The 16,261-nt window shown below is 43.8% G+C and overlaps 1 protein-coding gene across 3 annotated transcripts in view; it reads right to left on the reverse strand.

Moving 5' to 3' along the window:
* Window positions 1–15,714, reverse strand: part of PLAC8A (placenta associated 8 A) — a 33,703-nt gene extending 17,989 nt beyond the window's left edge. Inside the window, exons 1-2 of one of the 3 annotated variants that reach the window (XR_009494762.1) lie at window positions 15,623–15,714; window positions 12,710–12,795 (exon numbers count right to left, since the gene is read on the reverse strand). The gene's annotated coding sequence lies outside the window, so the exon portion shown is untranslated. 3 annotated transcript variants of the gene reach the window in all.
* Between the last annotated feature and the right edge of the window lie 547 nt (window positions 15,715–16,261).

Genomic DNA, 16,261 nt, shown 5'->3' on the forward strand with positions numbered 1-16,261 from the left:
TCTATCAATCAGGGACCAGTTGAAATGAGCAAACCCTGTTCAGTATTTTCCTAGAGGATCCCTTCTCAGGTGAATTTTGGGGTCTCAGTAAGCTAGACAGTTTGTGACTAACTGCTTTTTTATTTTTTAATGTATGCATGTATATATGTATGTATTTTTAATATCTTAAAATCAGTCAATGAAAACTTGACCTGGAGTTTACAATACATATGTAGAGAACTGGTTCTCAGCCAGAGATGATTTCAACTCCTCGGGGACATTGGGCAACGTCTGGAGACATTTTGGGTTGTCCCAACTGGATGAGAAGTGTATAGAGGCCAAGGATATTTCTAAACATCCTGAAAGCACTTTTTTTTTTTTTTTTTTTTAAGAAAAATGGGGTGGAAACATGAGCCTGAAGCCTGTTGAATGCAGTCTCCTAGCAGACACTGATAAGCAGTCCTTGTGAGAAATGAAACCTTACTTATTGCTTCTGAGTTCAAAAATGTTCAAAGTGGGGACTCCCCTGGTGGTCCAATGCTCCCAGTGCAGGGGGCCTGGGTTCCATCCCTGGTCTGGGGGTCCAGCAACTAAGACCCTGTACAGCCAAATAAATAGATATTAAAAAAAATGTTCAAAATGCACGTGCTGGAACTCAAGGATCAGCACAGAATCTTGGTCCCCTCACAGGTTTGTTCACATTCTATTCGGTAACGCTTCTTCTGTGTGGCAAGTCCTGCTGGGACTTGCCCCCAAACCTGCCTCTTGTCTCTTCCTTCTGCTTATTGTTCCTAGTTGACAGTTGAACCTCTCCAGTTCTACTGTTTTCTTTTTTCTTTAAATAGCCCTTTAATTGAAATGCAATATAAAGTTGCTCAGTCGAGTCCTAAGCTTTGCGACCACATGGACTGTAGCCTGTGAGTCTCCTCTGTCCATGAAATTCTCCAGGCCAGAATACTAGAGTGGGTAGCCGTTCCCTTCTCCAGGGCGTATATATACAGTAAAGGATAGAAATTGTAAACATGATTGATGAATTTTCATCAAGTGAATTCTTGAAACCACAGCCTGAATTGAGAACTAGGATATTATAGAACCCCAGAAGCCCTCCTTACTCTTATAGAAGTCGAGCCCTCCACCCAGAGGCAACCTCTATCCTTTCTTCTAACATCAGAAGCTCATTTTGCCTGTGTCTGAGCCTTATATTTATTGAATAATAAACATTATTTATTCTTCTATTTCTTGCTTCTTTTGCTCATTGCTGTATAAGATTCCGTTTTATAGACATACCACAATTTCTTGATCCATGCTACCACTGTATTGTTTCCAGCCTGGACTGTTACCAATAATACAACACTGCTATGAACATTCTTGTACATATCTTTAGGGGAACTATGTATGCATCTCTGTTATATCTATATCTAGGAGTGGCATTGTTGGGTCCCAAGGTTTGTAAATAGTGCCAGACTGTATTCCAAAGTAGTGGCGCTACCTCCATCAGTAATGTATGAGAGTTCCAGTTGCTCCACATCCTAGCCCATATCTGGAAATGCCACTATCTTTCTTTTTACTCATAGGCTTCTAAAGAACCTGCGAAGCAGACACCTAGGTTTAAAATTGAGAAAAACAGAAACTAGGGTTAAGTGATTAAATAGAGTCATCACATTTATGAAAAAAATACAGATTATTCAGTTAAATTTGAAAATTATGTCCCAAGCAATATTGAACTGTGGTGTTGGAGAAGACTCTTGACAGTCCCTTGGACTGCAAGGAGATCCAACCAGTCCATTCTAAAGGAGATCAGCCCTGGGTGTTCTTTGGAAGGAATGATGCTAAAGCTGAAACTCCAGTACTTTGGCCACCTCATGCGAAGAGTTGACTCATTGGAAAAGACTCTGATTCTGGGAGGAATTGGGGTCAGGAGGAGAAGGGGATGACAGAGGATGAGATGGCTAGATGGCATCACCAACTCGATGGACATGAGTTTGGGTGAACTCCGGGAGTTGGTGATAGACAGGGAGGCCTGGCGTGCTGCGATTCATGGGGTCACAAAGAGTCGGACACAACTGAGTGACTGAACTGAACTGAACTAAATACCAGTGTAGGGGCAGTTACTGCTCCCCAAACTTACAGGAATGGGAAGTGATGGTGAGGAGGTGAAAATAGTGGGCTTTTCTAGGTTGTGTACTAGGCCCTTTTCTTCACTACCACCCCCACCCCCGCCTCCCCTGCCATAACGTCCCAAAGGACAATGGTTTATTTGATTTCTAGCTTAATTATTTCGGAGAAGGCAATGGCACCCCACTCCAGTACTCTTGCCTGGAAAATCCCATGGATGGAGGAGCCTGGTGGGCTGCAGTCCATGGGGTCGCTAAGAGTCGGGCACAACTGAGCGACTTCACTTTCACTTTTCACTTTCATGCATTGGAGAAGGAAATGGCAACCCACTCCAGTGTTCTTGCCTGGAGAATCCCAGGGACGGGGAAGCCTGGTGGGCTGCCGTCTGTGGGGTCGCACAGAGTCAGACACGACTGAAGCGACTTAGCAGCAGCAGCAGCAGCTTAATTATTTAAGAGCATTTCCTCTGGGAACGTATAGTTGTTCATTCATGGATAGAGGAAGGAAAACTGAAATTTATTGAGCAGTTTCTATTGCCAGTTTCCATGTTTGGCAATCTGATGTGTGATATTGCCCTTGTAACAGTCTTGCTTCCTGTGTTGAAATCTGATACTTGGAGAAGTTAAGTAGCTCAGTCTGGTTCAATGCCAGGTGAGCTAAAGCCAAAGTCAGAGTTCTTCTATTCCATCAAGCCCTCTGTCTCGTGGAAGGAGTTTCATTGACTTGCCTGGGTCTCACATGGGCTCTATTTCTCTCAGCCAGTCTGATCTATCTTGATAGGGTCGAGTGAGATTGTTGCTTATCATTCATTCACTAGGGCTTCCCAGGGCTCTTAATTCCCTTGATTTCCCCTCTTTTTTCCTCTGTCCACCTCTTTCTGGCTTTCAGCTTCCTACCAGATAGTTCCAAGGGTTCTATGCCACCCATTTCTGGAACAAGGAAGTTACATAAAGGCAGCTGAGAAGGCCTTGCTTTTGATCACTTTGAGATTCTGCAGCATCTAGCGACCCACAGCAGGCCTGTCTTCTAGCCCCTGGTCTAAGTGTGCATCCCACTCCATCACCCCCAGCTCCAATGTGTCTTAAGCAGAATTCTGCAGCCTCCACGTCACACTCGACCAGTTACACTGTTAACCAGAAAATGGCATCCCCAAATGCCATTTTGGCCTTGTTAGGATTACAGTTGTGTGTGTGTGTGTGTGTGTGTGTGTTAGTTGCTCAGTTGTGTCCGACTCTTTGTGACCCTATGGACTGTAGCCCACCAGACTCCTCTGTCCATGGGATTCTCCAGGCAAGAATACTGGAGTGGGTTGCCAGTTCTTTCTCCAGGGGGATCTTCCCTGACCCAGGGCTTGAACCTGGGTCTCCCACATTGCAGGCAGATTACTGTCTGAGCCACCAGGGAAGTTATTTTGAGCTGATTATTTTGAGAAACAGTAGACTCAGGAGAAGATAGGAAACAGAGTAGAAGTCATGCTTGAAGGGAAATGTATATTTAGAAAGAAGATCACCATTTGTAAGGTGGTCTCCCTGTCCTACCAAGAAAAGAAGAATGACTCTAATAAGAAATAAATCATAAGAAACTCTTGGATGGACCAGGCCCTTTTCTGCATAACAAACCTTATTCTTGTTGACCTGGCCTCCTCCCCATAACTGGTCCATTCCCAGCTTCTCTTTTGCTTTTAGCAGAAGATGATATTTAAGCCTGAAGTCTAAGCCACTGCTGAGAGTTACAGTTTTCCTTCTTTTCTCCCATGTATATGAGATATAGGTGTTAATCAACTTCTGCTTTTCTCTTTATCTTTTGTTCCAGGGCCCCAGCTGAGAAGATAGATGGTTAGAGGGAAAATTATTTTTCTTCCCCTACAGTGTCATTTCTTTTTTTAAAAAAAATTTTTTTTGACTGTGCTGTATGGCATGTGGAATTCTAGTTCCCTGACCAAGGATTGAACCTATGCCCTCTGCATCAGAAGCAGAGTCTTAACCACTGGACTGTGATGTTATGAGACAGAGGAGGAAATGGTCCCTTTTGGTTTACAGACTGGGAGTGAAGAGAGATGATTAGTCTCACATGACCATCTGACCTCCAACCCCCTGTAGCCGGCCCCAGAAACCGTCAGCCCCTGCACTAGGAAGACATCTCCTTTCTCGATCTTTTCCAGCACCCAGCCCCCATGGCAGGCCCGAATCCGCATCTGGAGCCAATTATCTGGATCGCATAAGAATTCGCTGTTGTCTGTATCCTAGTAGGATGCTGCCTAATGTCCCACCAATTGTGTCATTTCTGAAATCTTAGCCAGAACAATGAGAACTCTCAGTCGTAAGGTAATTTTAAAATGATTATGCGCAGTTGATGGTATGGCATTTTCTAATGGAAGCTAAATCTTTTTATTTTTAAAAGGTCACTCGAAAACATTTCTCCTCATGGTTAAAATGGTGCTCATGCCTGCTAACGCTTAAATGAGGAGCCCTCTTGTATTTTTTTGTTAGTTGGAGGCTAACTGCTTTACCGTGTTGTGCTGGTTTCTGCCATACAACAACGTGGGTCAGCCTTAAGTATACATATGGCCCCTTCCTCTGGAGCCTCCCTCCATCCCCCTCTCTGTCCCACCCACCCCTTGCGTTTTTGATAGTGCAAGACTGGGAAATTTTCAGACACCAGGAAAGTTCAGTTACCCTCCTTTCATCAAGACAGTGAAGGGAACTTGGCTCACTAAAGCCTTTAATTTGGGGACAGGGTAGAGCATAATGATCACTTGATAAATTGGATCCCTCCAGGCCCCCACTATCATTCTACCATTACTAATCTCTTTGGTGACCTAATTCATTAAGCTTCTTCTCTACTTTTATCTAAGTTATGAAGGGCTGTCAGGCATACATGGTTCTAGGGAATGACTGCCTTTTCACAGCCAAGCCCCATAAGCCTGCCCTCAGAAGCTCTTTGCAGCACAACACACTCTGTTTTCCTAGTCCTTCCCCGACCCTCTCCTTTCCGTATCTGGTCAGCTTCCTCACCACTCTGCAAGCTTTCCATCTATGCCATTCCTGCTGTGAGTTCATGCTTCCACTTTCTCTATTGAGCAGTCAACATCGCATCTCAAATGCTATCTCCTCCAAGAAGCCACTCCAAATCCTCCAAGTTGGGTTTGCCTCTCTCCCTCCTTTGAACTTGCTCAACAACACTTTGGTGGTGTGGTGGAGAGCCCCCTGGACTTGGGGGTCAGGATGCTGGGCTCTAACCATAGCTCTATCCATCGATACTTGGCTACCTCTGTGCCTTTTCTCTCAATGACGACGATAGTGCCTTCACTTCCTTCTCCGCAGAGTCATTAGGAGAGCTACAGTAGCTATAGTAACTTCAGATATGAGCTATATCTAATTATGCATACTCTGAGAACTTCCGTTTTCTTTTTTGGGGGGCTTATTTTTGGCTTTTATTAGTGTGGTCAGTAGGTTTCAGTGATCTTTGTGTCCCTCAAAGACAGTGGCCTCCACATAGCTTAGAAATTACTAGGTTCTTGGTGGGGTTCAGGACCCAGTACCCTAAAATATGACACCTTGGCATACTGAAGCTGAAGGAGTTTGCAGGCGTGTTAAGTTGCCTGTCACGTCCAACTCTTTTCGACCTCATGGACCGTAGCCCACCAGGCTCCTCTGTCCAAAGGATTCTCCAGGCAAGAATAGTAGAGTGGGTAGCTATTTCCTTCTCCAGGGCATCTTCCCGACCCAGGGATTGAACCTGGGTCTCCTGAGTCTCCTGCATTGGCAGGCGGGTTCTTTACCACTAGCGCCACCTTTGGGGAAGCCCCTGAAGGGGTTTGAGAAAATAGCAAAAGCAGGAAGGTCTCTCCCTTCACCTGTCTTCCCAAAAAGCAAGAGGTAAGTAAGAGAAAGGTACCCTCTTTGAACCAGAAGGAAGGCAGACATCCTTAGCACCAGAAATGGGATTTAGGGCTAAGAATAAGCAAACCTTGTTACTTTTTCACCATTTAGTACCCCTCGGGCAAACCCTCTTATCTTGTCAACTCTTCACAAATTTATGGTTTCTTTGTCTAAAGGTATAAAAGTTTCCTGCTCTGGTCACTTTTTTGAGTCTAATTTTCTTGCAAAAGTTCCCATGAACATGTTAAAATTTAATAACTTTTGCCTGCATTTCCCCTGTCAAACTTAGTTTAATTTTCAGACCCAGCCAGGGACCCTAAGAGGGTTGAGGAAAGCTTTTCTTCCCCTACATATTCAGTATTACGTTTATTGATTCATTTATACCAGTGAGTTTCAATCAGGGGTGATTTTGCCCACAGGGGACATTTGGCAATGTCTGGTATTTTTTTGGTTGTCACAGCTCAGGGTAGGGGGACAACGGCTTATTGGCACCTGGTAGGTAGAGGCCAGGGAGGCTCTTCCTTTCTCTCTGTCCCTTCCCTTCTCTTCCACTTCGTACCCATTCCCACAAACAAGAAATCATTTGACTCACTAGCGTCAAGGCTGAGAAATTTTGATTCATAGTCTTGCCCTGTTTTTAAAAAGATTTGAACCATCTACTAAATTATATACAAAACAAGACACAAAAATAAAGAGATCAGGGAAAATAATTTTGCAGTTCACTCAGTCATGTCCGACTCTTTGTGACCCCATGGACTGTAGCCCACCAGGCTTCTCCATCCATGGAATTTTCCAGGCATGAGTACTGGAGTGGGTTGCCATTTCCTTCTCCACAAAAATAGATCAGGGAAAATAAAGCCGGGAGTAAATTTGGCACTTACTCTAAGGTTCCTGTACAGTGCTTGGTATGGGCTGAAAATTAGTCTCTGAGCTTCCCACTAGGCAAAGCAAAGAGGGAATACAAACATTTAGGAGATTGATCATGTCCATAAAATAAAAAGAGATTGAGACCTAGACACATTTCTCAATTTCCTCAACAAGGAGATGATACATAAAATGCAGTGGCCAAAGCCTATCTCAGTAACTCTACATTAGAAAGAGCAGTGACTTTCCAGAACCTATTCCCTAATACACAGTTATAGCACAATTCTGGGGTAGAATCAGTGAAAGCAAGAAGCTAAAATGATCCCATCCGAGTATCTACCTCTCTGATAATCTGGGATGATTCAAGATTAAAAATCAGATTTTTTAGATTGTTCAGCGAAAAACATGGATGGATATTCTTGAGTATTCCTCCATGGATAGTATTTTCACCACCTGGGGTTTGTTAAGATTTGTGAAGCGCCTGGAAAATCCCATGGATGGAGGAGCCTGGTAGGCTGCAGTCCATGGGGTTGCTACAGTCAGACACGATTGAGCGACTTCACTTTCACTTCTCACTTGCATGCATTGGAGAAGGAAATGGCAACCCACTCCAGTGTTCTTGCCTGGAGAATCCCAGGGATGGGGGAGCCTGGTGGGCTGCTGTCTATGGGGTCGCACAGAGTTGGACATGACTGAAGTGACTTAGCAGCAACAGCAGAGGCTAAATTAGAAGTCTTTGGCAAGAATCTGAGTTCAGATACCCATCGAGGGCTGCCTATTACACGTAGCAACAGGTACGCAGAAGAAAAGCATATAAAGCAAATGTAGTGTCATAAAAACTAAAAGATGCAAACAGAACATGCACCTGAATAGAAGTGTGGAGGTGAGTTGATGGCCATCCTAATTCAACATGGAGATAAGCTAAAGGCATACCTGCAGGAAAGAATGTGTTTTCCTTATAAATCCATTCTATTAATAAAACTGCTTTAGCAAGTGACCAGTGGGGAAGCTTAGAAAGGAGACTTGGCCAACATGGGCTATGACTGGCATTTAAATATCCATTTAAAACAAGCTGGTGTTTTATTGAGCAGTGCATCTTTCGCACACACCAATGAATCACATTTGACTGTACAACTGATCGAAGTCCAAGTTCTACGCCAGAGAGCTGAAAAACTTTTACACCAGGTGCTGCTGATACCCACCCATTGTGATAATAGAAGAAAGCAGTAAAATGCTCATGGACTCTCATTTTAGGTAATATGACTTCCTGGGTGGGCTTCCCTGATGGCTCAGCGGTAAAGAATCCACCGGCCAAAGCAGGAGATGCAGAGTCGATCCCTGGTTTGGGAAGATTACTTGGAGAAGGAAATGACAACCCACTCCAGTATACTTGCTCAGGAAATCCCACAGATAGAGGAGCCTGGCAGGTTACAGTCTATGGGGTCTCAAAAAAGTCAATATGACTTAGCGACTAAACAACAAGAACAAACCTTCTGGTCAATGCTATGAAGACAAAAATTACAATACGGACCCTTAGATTATATAATAAGTTGACTAATTGGCTTCATTCTGATTCTGGCTCCATTGGTGTAAGTGAAGGAGGCTTTGGAATTGATATTTTTAAAACTTTCTAGGTGATTCCAGGGTACAGGGAGAGCTGAGAATTAAATTATCATAATTATTGAAGGAAGTCTATCCAAAATGATGATTTGAGTACTGAAGTAATGGAGCGTAAGTCTTTTACACAAAGATAAAACACACATTTCCCCTCTAATTTCAAATTCCCCTCCCACTTAATTTTTCACCCCAAACATGTATAATTTTTAAAACTTAGTTCAAACGGTACAATCAATGAACATAAATCTAAATATCACAAAAATGTCAAAAGAAAATGTTTCTTTTAAATCCAGCATACAAGGCTAACCACTATTTTTTTTAGGGGGGCACACGGCACTCGGGACCTTTAGTTCCCTGACCAGGGATCAAACCTGTACCCTGGCAGTGAAAGCACGGAGTCTTAACCACTGGACTGCCAGGGAAGTCCAAAGATGAACTACTGTTGACATCTGTGATGTATGTCCTTCCATTTAATCCAATAAAAATTTGGTTTGTGTGTGTAGGAACACATTTTAATGAGTTTACTCCCAAATGTGGCAGTAAAACACTTTTCCTACAGGGAAAAGAAGGCTGTTTTCTTTTTTGTTATAACTGGGGAGTGAGCATTTATCTCTTTTAGAATTGGGATCCAATCATTGGGCTCTAGCTCAGAATTATTATCTAATTAGTTAAAACTTCTACCGTGACTCTTGAGTTGGTGTAAAGGAACAGAAAGAGTCTTTCCAAGAAAGAGTTTGAGTTCTTCCAGCTCATCCCCCAATTTATTTCTGTCTGCAGAATAAAAGGCTGAAATATTATTGGTTGAGTGAATGGATCCTTGAGTTAGAAGTTTTAAGTCATATACAGCTATGAAAACTCTCATCTAAAATCAGATTCCTCCCTTAGGCAATTATTTTCCCAGACTCATGTCTTGCCTTTATTCTATCTGCTGTCTCTTCACCTCTTTCTTGGAAATCTTTGTCTCCAATAGGAACTCAGCAGGGGAGAATCCCAGAAAGAGAAGAGGGGATCACCAGCTCCTGGACTTGCAGAGGGCTTATCTCCACCCATGTTTGGAATATCTATTATCTGGTCTTATCAGCATAGCAAACTTGTAACTGTCTCAGAATTAATATCTTGGCTAGAAGAACCAGAAGACCTAAGAAGTACAGGACTGTAATTTAAAACTTGCTGCAACTTAAATTAGAACTGGAATCATCTGTCCTTTGAGTCACATGGGTTGAAGATCATTTACAGCTAATAGCTCCATTCACTTCAGCACAAACATCTTGAAGGGACTTAGCTGATTTTTTAAAGTCTGTTTTGGTCAACAGTCAACTTTACTAGGAGAAGGCAATGGCACCCCACTCCAGTACTTTTGCCTGGAAAATCTCATGGACAGAGGAGCCTGGTAGGCTGCAGTCCATGGGGTTGCTAGAGTCAGACACGATTGAGCGACTTCACTTTCACTTTTCACTTTCATGCATTGGAGAAGGAAATGGCAACCCACTCCAGTGTTCTTGCCTGAAGAATCCCAGGGACGGGTAAGCCTGGTGGGCTGCCGTCTATGGGGTCGCACAGAGTCAGACACGACTGAAGTGTCTTAGCAGCAGCAGCAACTTTGCTAAATAATTTTAGATTTTGTGCTATTAGCAAGGGATGGGGTTGTGGGGGGAGGCAGCAGGAAGAGCCCTCCACCCCACTCAATGCCCACAAATTGCATTGGTGATGGAAGAAAAGAGGGTTAAGATAGTGCTGGTCATTAGCCATAAAATCAAGGGTCAAAAGTTACAGAATGGTGAATTTGGGTGGTGTCCGTAACCCAAGAGCTTCCCTGGTGGCTCAGTGGTAAAGAATCTACCTGCCAATGCAGGGGACACAGGTTCGATCCCTGGGTTGGGAAGATCCCCTAGAGAAGGAAATGGCAACCCATTCCAGTATTCTTGCCTGGAAAATCCTATGGACAGAGGAGCCTGATGGGCTGCAATGGGTTTACCAAAGAGTTGGACATGACTTAGCAGCTAAACAACAGCAGCAACAGCTGTAATCCAAAACTTGAGCAAGTCCTATCCAATACTTTCTAAGACAATAACTAAAACCATTTCTGAGTGCTCTAGTCAATATAAATGGATCTCAAAACTTCAGTGAAAATACTATTAGCTGGTGGCCGCGGAACACTTAAATGTTGACAAACTTAACTTGGGAAAAAAAGCAGGAACCAATACACTTAATTATCAAACTTTTGTTCTCCTAAAAGCCTCTGGATGTCTTCTTCCAGAAAATGATCTATGCACTAGGAGGGGCAGCCGTTAAACGGACCCACACATTTATCTGCACACACACATTTATCTTTGTTCTCACCTCCCTACACAATCTATGCACTAAGAGGGGCAGACGTTAAAAACGCACAGGCACATTTATCTCCATTCTCACTGCCTCCCACCCCATCCCCATTAAACCCAAATGAGTTTATAAGTAGCGTTAAGTGCCAATTCCTCAATAAAACTGATGGCTGAACAATGATGCTTGTTCAGTACTCTTGGCTTCCTCTGCATTTTGCTAATACATGGAAGTGCACTGGGGTGGGTCTTCCGATGGATTGCTTTGGATGGCCTCGAAAGAGCTAAACTAAGCATATCCTCAGGGCTGCAATAAAGTGAAATAAAATAAAGGAAAAATATTTATTCTCCTTCCTCAAATAAAGGTAATCTTTGACGGAAATAATCAAATTACACTGGACTTCTTTACATATGGAGGAATGTAGATAGCATACCACACGTTTTTCAGTGTGTTTAAGACCTTGTCACTGACTCAGTGGACAGGAATCTGAGCGAATTCCGGGAGTGATGAAGGACATGGAAGCCTTCAGTTCAGGTGTGCTGCGGTCCATGGGGTCACAGAGTGGGACATGACTGAGTGTCTGAACAACAACAAAAGGCCTCTCGGAGGGCTTCCCTGGTGGCTCAGACAGTAAAGAATCTGCCCACAATGCAGGAGAACTGGGCTCAATCCCCGGGTGGGGAAGATCCCCTGGAGAAGGGAATGGCAACCCACTCCTATATTCTTGCCTGGAGAATTCTATCGTCAGAGGAGCCTGGCAGGCTATAGTCCATGAGATCGCAAACAGTCAGACACGACTGTGTGACTCACACACCCACACTAGGCCTCTCAAGGCTTCCCAGGTGGCTCAAGTGGTAAAGAATCTGCCTGCGAATGTGGGAGAAGCAGGAGATGCTGTTTCGGTCCCTGGGTTGGGAAGATGCCCTGAAAAAGGAAATGGCAACCTGCTCCAGTGTTCTTGCCTGGAGAATTCCATGGACAGAGGAGCCTGGCGGGCTGTTGTCCATGGGGTTGCAAAGAGTCAGACACGACTGTGTGGTTGAGTGTGAGCGTCTGACCTGATGTTTTAAGATCAGCTGTTTTCAGGTCCCTTGCCTCTACTGGAGTTTGAGCTCTATGGATTCTGGCCACTCATCTTTTTATCCTAACACGATGCCTGAAACAGAGTAGAGGCTCAATGAACAAATGTACGAATACAGAAACAGTAAGTCTCATGTGCACAATTTCAAAGTCTCGAGACCAGACATCCATCTAGATGTCATGCATTTTATCGACCATCTTTAAGAAATAAAAAAGAAAAAAAAAAAACTTTTCTCCCTGACCCCTTTCTTTAAATCATACACGTGAGAAGAATTAATCATTCCCTCAACAGTGAAAATACTAAGATTTGCCTTGGTAATATTGCCCATAATAACAACAATGCAAATCAGGAAAGGTGACAAATGGCCAGACTGTGATGATCTCAAAAATGTGTTTTTGTTATACAAAAACAGAGAGAATTAACTTCAGACAGTAAAGTAATAATAAACTGCAAAATCTAGCAATGGTAATTTCCACAGCAAGTCTTGAAACTAATTACAAAATAACAAAGTTTCTAGAAGGAATTTAGAATAATCTGCTTAAACAACCCATCTTAATTTCTTCTTTATAACTAAGAATATTTTTTCACTTAAAAAATGTCTCTTCATCTTTAAGAGACAGTCTATATACACGATCTTATGAATCGCCCCATCAAATTTAATTTAAAAGACAATTACATGTTGCAGACATGTGGCTTTTAACAAAAATTCACTTATTATTCAATTCTACCTTATATTAGTTATATGATAAGAATTTACTGGCTCAATAATTTATTAAAATAATTTTCTTTTGAAAGAGGATGAAAGAGAAAGACAAGAAGTTTGCAACATTAAAGTTATTGCAAAAATACTCACCACACACAGGCTGACTGCAGAGGACAGCAGCTCAGATCAGCAGGAAAAACCTCTGGAACACCGCACTTTTGTTCTGTAGCCCAGGGCTGTCATCAGTTAAGGCGGGGTTGGGTGGGAAGGAGGTGTGGAAAGTTAGGAGGTGGGACTGGAGGAAAGCAAGCAAGCCTGTCTTTACTGCTTGGAGTGGGTTGGGGTGGTCAGTGTTTCTCCATTTAAGAAAGTGGACACTCTGTTTCATCTGATTACATTTATTTTATGCGACATTTGCCTGATAATACTGCTTCCTTAGACAGCAAGATTTATCTATGATTGGGCAACAACACGTCTTATGAAGGTCCAAGTTTTATTTATTTAGGATTTCTAGAATTCATCTATTTCCTAAGGCATTTAAGGATCTTGACATGTTTAAAAGTGAGAATTGAGCAGCTGGCCTTATGATTCAAAAATGCTAAAGACATATTAGATTTCCTTTTTGTCAGATTGTTTTCTAAGCTAAAGCGCTGGATGGCCAATGAGAGACAAGAGAAGCTATTGAAGGTTAGGGGTGCAGAGAAGGACAGTGGCAATTTTGGAGTCACCCGTCTGGTGCTGGTGTGGAGCCTGGATTCCAGAAGGCAAGACTGTCGTCATGGAGATCACTGCAGGGACAATTTCATAGAAAGAGAAGGTGCAGGGTTTCCCTGGTGGCTCAGTAGTAAAGACTCTGCCTGCAAAGCAGGAGACTTGGGTTCCATCCCTGGGTCAGGAAGATCCCCTGGTGGAGGAGATGGCAACCCACTCCATCATTCTTGCCTGGAAAATCCCAGGGACAGAGGAGCCTGGTGGGCTATAGTCCACGGGGTCACAGAGACCCCATACCTCATACATACCACTGAGTAGAAAACCCAGGTATCGGCATAATCGATATGACCTTATTGTAGAAGACTGGAGTGTGAGCTGAAACCATAGCACTCAGCCAGAATGGGCGGTGATATCGTTCCCGTCCTAGGAGAGTGTATGACCTGGGAAGTGAGACACGCCGTGTGGCCCATATAGAAAATATCCTTCCCTGGCGGCTCAGTGGTAAGGAATCTGCCTGCCAGTGCAGGAGGCACAGGTCCCACCCCTGGGTGAGGAAGACCCCGTGGAGAAGGAAATGGCAACCCACTCCAGTATTAAAAAAGAAAGAAAGAAAGAAAATATCCTTTTGCTGTTCCTTCAGTTCAGTTCAGTTCAGATGATCAGTCATGTCCGACTCTTTGGGACCCCATGGAAGCACACCAGGCTTCCCTGTCCTTCACTATCTCTCAGAGTTTGCTCAAACTCATATCCATTGAGTCGGTGATGCCATCCAACCATCTCGTCCTCCACCACCCCCTTCTCCTCCTGCCTTCAATCTTTCCCAGCATCAGGGTCTTTCCCAATGAGTTGACTTTTCGCATCAGGTGGCCTAAGTAGTAGAATTTCAGCTTCAGCATCACTCCTTCCAATGAATATTCAGGGTTGACTTCCTTTAGAATTGACTGGTTTGATCTCCTTGCTGTCCAAGGGACTCCCAAGAGTCAAAGCAAGAGGTCATCAAGTTCTAGGCTACTTATTCTGTGGATCTTGGGCAAATCTCTTCACAAAAAAGGCTGTAATGCATTAAATCTCTAGCATGTGCTTAAAGCACAAAATCATTTCAACTAATGTCATATATCTTCATCATTTGACATTCATAGCAACTGTCATTGTTACTACTACTACTAATAATAAGGAAACTGAGTCCAGAGAAGTTGAATAGTTTCCAAGGGCCCTACAGCAGCTAATCTGAAAGGGTGGAATGTGAATCCAGGCTTATCTGACATAAAAGTCTGTATTTTTCCACTATGACTCTTAACTATAAGAGTCTTATAACTATAAAACAGTGGTGAAAACATCCACATTTCAGGACCCTGGTGAGGATTAAATAAGATAATATGGGAGAGCCTGGATACATGGACAATATGCAATAGAGTCGCGTTTCCCTCCCCTCTCACCCCTACCCTTTCCCAGGATGAAGCCCTTTTTTTAAGGTTCTTTCAAAGCCATCTGTGTACCCCTCTCCTCCACAGTAGGACATCTCACCTGCCCCACTCTCCAGCTGGACACTGAGCCTTTGAAGGACAGGGGGAGGCCTCTGTCACTGGCATGAGTGAAATTCAGGGGCCCGTGGGGTCACATTAAAATGTCTTTAGAGTTATGGTCCGAGCCAGCCACAGGTGTCACAGTAGTAAAGAATCCACCTGCCAATTCAGGAGACGTGGTTTCAATCCCTGGGTCAGGAAGATCCCCTGGTGGAGGAGATGGCAACCCACTCCATCATTCTTGCCTGGAAAATCCCAGGGACAGAGGAGCCTGGTGGGCTATAGTCCACGGGGTCACAGAGTTGGACATGACTGAGCACTCACTCACTCATTCGCTGAGCCAGTCACACAGAAACAGGAAAAGAATCACCCAGGGATTAATTGAATTCCATCAAATGGGGAAGGATCCAGGATTTGGGAACTTCATGCGTTCTGCCCATTTATACCAATTGAACATTTTAAAAAGGGACCCACCAAGTCATCTGTGATTGAGTTAAATCAGGCCCCCCAGGTTCTATATTCTAGTCTCTGATTCTTTTATTCATTCATTCACCAAACATATACATATATACTAAGTCCTTGCTATACAACAGGACTGTGTGATGTACCAGCGATATAAGAGCAACAAACAGGTTTCCTGCTCTCAAGATGCCCATTTGGTTTTATCCTAGTAAAGGAGAAAGAGGAAAGAAAAAACATGCAAACACAAACAAACCCCAAGTCAACATCCAAGTGAATAAAACTGTTGTGTATTGTTCTAAAGGGTTGCAAAGACAGTCATCAGGGGGCTGTGGTTCTGAAAGAGGGAGTCGGGGAAGCCAGGACCTACCTCAGACAGGATGGGCAGGGGAGGCCTCCCTGGAGCAGACACCCGAGGAGGATCGGGAGGTGGCTGTGTGGATGGGTGGGAGGAGCATTCCCAGAGAGGGCAAAAGTCCCGGCATGAGCTCGGTGGATTTGAGGAAGTGAAAGGAGCATCTGTAGAAGTAGGAAGTGTTCAGATGGTCTATGTGAGGAGTCCTGGAATGGCAGCAGAGAGAGGTTTATAGGACTATTCAGGAAAGGCTCCACAGAGACTTCTGTGGTGGTCCAGTGGTTGAGATGCCGAGTTCCCACTGCAGGGGGTGTGGGTTCGATCCCTGGTCAGGGATCCTATGTGCTGTGTGGCCAAACATTTAAAAAATTAAAAACAAAAACAACAGAAAAGACTCCTTAAAGAACTATATATATATTAAAATTTGTGTATTTATTTATGGCTGTGCTGGATCTTCATTACTGTGTAGGCTTTCTATAGTTTCAGCAAGCGGGGGCTACTCCCGAGCTGTGGTGCACGGGCTTCTCATTGCAGTGGCTTCTCTTGTTGCACATCATGGGATCTAGGGTGCTTGGGCTTCAGTATTTGCAATGTACAGGCTTAGATGACCTGCAGCATGCGGAATCTTCCCGGACCAGGACTTGAACCCATGTC

The sequence above is a fragment of the Bos taurus genome, chromosome 6 (assembly GCF_002263795.3).
Source record: "Bos taurus isolate L1 Dominette 01449 registration number 42190680 breed Hereford chromosome 6, ARS-UCD2.0, whole genome shotgun sequence".
NCBI classification, from domain to species: domain Eukaryota; kingdom Metazoa; phylum Chordata; class Mammalia; order Artiodactyla; family Bovidae; genus Bos; species Bos taurus.